Source organism: Vigna umbellata, chromosome 1, assembly GCF_029865625.1.
Source record: "Vigna umbellata cultivar VRB3 chromosome 1, Vumbellata_1.0, whole genome shotgun sequence".
Taxonomy (NCBI): Eukaryota; Viridiplantae; Streptophyta; class Magnoliopsida; order Fabales; family Fabaceae; genus Vigna; species Vigna umbellata.
Window position 1 is genome coordinate 75122182 of NC_142165.1, and position 3649 is coordinate 75125830.

At 35.1% G+C, this 3649-nt stretch overlaps 1 pseudogene; it reads right to left on the bottom strand.

Annotated features, from left to right (window-relative positions):
* Positions 1-1119: 1119 nt before the first annotated feature.
* LOC148206323 (uncharacterized) lies at positions 1120-3406 on the bottom strand (annotated as a pseudogene).
* Positions 3407-3649: the final 243 nt, after the last annotated feature.

Sequence of the window (3649 nt, forward strand, 5' to 3'; positions counted from 1 at the left end):
TACTTGTGTGAATTGACCTTGGGAGCTCTTCTCAACCAAAGAGTGTTGTAACATAACAAAACTTCATATTATTTGAAAGATCTATGTAATATATATAACAAAAATGTTGTAAAAATATGAGAAATGACATCTTACAATTCTTTCATATATCTCTCTAGCAGTGTCGGAAGTGTAGGAGCTCGATGGTCTTATATGGGCTAACTTCCATTTCTCGTGTCGAGATGGTGGTGAAGGAGGAGGAGTAGGGTCACTATCCTCAGAAAGTGGAAGTCTACTATTTGACTTCTGCTTCATTATTTTTTCCTCAAGCTTCCTGTATCCACCACGAGACAATATGTGTGGATTTTTATTCTTAGCACTTATACCCTGTGCTTTTGACCTTGTTTGTTGTGATAAAATGAAACAAGTGTTATGATATAAAATTATGAATGATGAATTGAATGATTTTTACCTACACTTACCTGTCACGTCTCAGATGAAAGAAGTTGTACAAACTGACGCCATGTTTCTTCGTCAATTACAGAATATTTGGAACATGGTGTTTCATTACTTTTTTGTCCAAATATATATCTGGACGTCAATTTTATCTTAAACCCTCAAAATCTTTCTCCAGTTGCAGATAAACACCTACTTCTTAGGCTGGCGACATTTGGGATATCAAATGTCATCTACCATAAAGAAAGTAATAACCTTATATCAATACAAATTTATCAATATAATTAAAGTAGAATTTGGAGCAATATTGATTAACTTACCAATAGATCTTGCCAGATAAGATTCTGATCAGCCTTAGATACATGGTCAAAGGATGGAGTAAGTATAGAGATACGATCATGTGCTAGTACTCCAAGGTAAGACCTAAATTCATCTGCATTTGGTCTAGATGCTACTTTAGTGACCACGTCAATAATGGTAGGTGTCCTCTCACCTGCATTTCTTCTAAGTTAAAGTTGTCTACACCTCGTCACTTCTCTAGTGGGTCTAGAAGATGAATGTTGTGTCTCAACCATATATCTATCACAAAAAATAAGATGAAAGATTAATAAAAGACTTACAAAATAACATATTACATTTAACAAAAGCCATAAATTTTTACACAAATATGAAATTCATACACAATCATATGGATGGTTTAAATGGATGGTTGTGAGCAATATGAAGATTACTAATATTATTTTCTTTATCTTCAATTTGTCTTTTTTCTTGAAAAGCGACATACCAATGGTTAGAAGCAGGATCTTTGACATAAAAAACCCAACTTTCTTGATATGCCATGATAAACGGTTTGTCTCCATAACCAACCTTTCGAAAGTCAACTAGTGTCATACCATATTCATCTATTTTGACATCACTCTTATTGTCAACCCACTTACATTTGAAGAGTGCAACAGAAAACTTAGTGTAATCAACCTCTCATATCTCTTCTATTCTACCATAATATCTCATTGATCCATTTAAAGGATTTTGATCTTTAAATATGGGAAACTGTAGTGACTCAACTTCTAGACTGACGCCACTATTTTGTATTGTGCTTTTATCATCCAAAGTCTTTGTATAGAATGTGCAATTATTAATTTCCTAGCCTGTACAACATACAACATCAAACTTCAAGCCATTTGCTAACCACGACAAAGTCTCAGAGGACCGTGATTCTTTCGAAACTTCAGATTTGAACCAGGACAAGAATGTTTTGTTATGCTCCATCAACTGCCATTTCTCTGATTGTCGTGGATAGTTGTCCTTTACAACAGCTTTGTGTGCTTCCAAAAATTGGATCACTTCATCTGTGTTGTTTAATATGTACAGATGTGCTTGCATCAAATCTTCACGACTTTTCGTCACCACATTCACACCTCGGATGCTTTTACTTGTAGAATATCTACTCAACCATGATGTCCGAGGGACTCCTATCGGATTTGCTTTAGTCATATACTCAGAGCAAAACTCAATACTTTCTTCAGCAATATATCTTTCAATCATTGAACCTTCTGGAGGATATTGATTTTTGACGTACCCTTTCAAAATCTTCATATAACGCTCAATAGGGTACATCCATCTTAAGTATATTGGTCCACACAACTTGATTTCTCTAACCAAATGAACATATAAATGTGCCATGATGTCAAAAAGGATGGAGGGAAAAACATTTCTAGCTGACACAAGATGATGATAATGTGGCTTTGAAGTTCATCTAATTTTGTAGGATCGATGACTTTACTACAAATTGACGAGAAAAATGAGCACAATTGAGTTATGGTCTGCCTAACTTTTTTGGGCAAAATTCCACGAATTGCCACTGGTAAAAATTGTTGCATTAAGATGTGGCAATCGTGAGACTTGAGTCCAACAATCTTTAGATCCTGCATTGACACTAAGTTCTTGATATTTGAAGAGTATCCTTGTGGTACCTTGATACTCTTTAAACAAAGGCAAAAACTTATCTTCTCTTGTCTGGACATTGTGTAACATGTAGGGGGCAAATAAGTACGTTTATCAATCTCTCTTGGTGCTAACTATTCTCGGATCTTCATGTAAATCAATAATCCAAACGAGCATTCACTCCATCTTTTGTTTTTCCCTAGATGTTTAGTAGGTACCAATCAAGCTATCACAAACATTTTGTTCTCCATGCATGACATCTATGTAACATCTAACTTTGACCAATATGGAAGATCAAAGAATATTGATTTCTTCTTCCAAGGGGTCGTTACAGAAGACTTCTTGGACGTTTTCGTAAATTCATGATGTACTCTATTAACTTTTTCAAGAACTTCAAGTCCAGTAACTGGAATGCGTGCATTGTCTTTCTCTTTTTGTCCATTGAATGCTTTCTTTAACCTTCGATATGGATTACTAGATTGTAAAAATCACCGATGACGCATATACATTGTCTTCCTTTCGTGTTTTAATTGATGAGCTGTAGCGTTTTCTTCACATATAGGACATGCTTTATGACCCTTCACATTCTATGCCGACAAATTACTGTAACCTGGGAAGTCATTAATGGTGCAAAATAACATGGCATGCATCATGAAAGTTTTGAAGCAAAGGCATCAAATATTTCAATCCCATCAACTCACAACAACTTCAAGTCTTTAATTAGTGGCATGAGATAAACATCTATGTCATTTTCAGGCTGCTTTAGACCAGATATCAACATTGACAACATCATGTACTTTCTTTTCATGCATAATCCAGGAGATAAGTTGTAAATTAAAAGTATAACATGCCAACAATTGTGATTGGTACTTAAATTACCAAATGGTTTCATTTCATCAGTAACTAAACCAAACCAAAGATTTCTACATTCTTGACCAAATTGAAGGGACTATTGATCAATATTTTTCCATTGCTTTGAATCAGCTGGATGACGAAGCAGCCCATCATTTGTTTCTCTCATCTGCATGCCATCTTAGGTTTTTAGCGTCTTTGGGATTTGCGAACAAACGCTTAAGTCTGGCAACTAGTGGAAGGTACCAAACTACTTTCAAAGCAGAACCATTCTTTTCTGTGTGACCACCATCTTCACCGTTGTTTTTTGACTTGTATCGTGATAACCCACATTTTGGACACTTTAACAAAACTTCATTCTCATTCCTATATAACATGCAATCATTTGGACATGCATGTATCCCTTTATATTCCATAC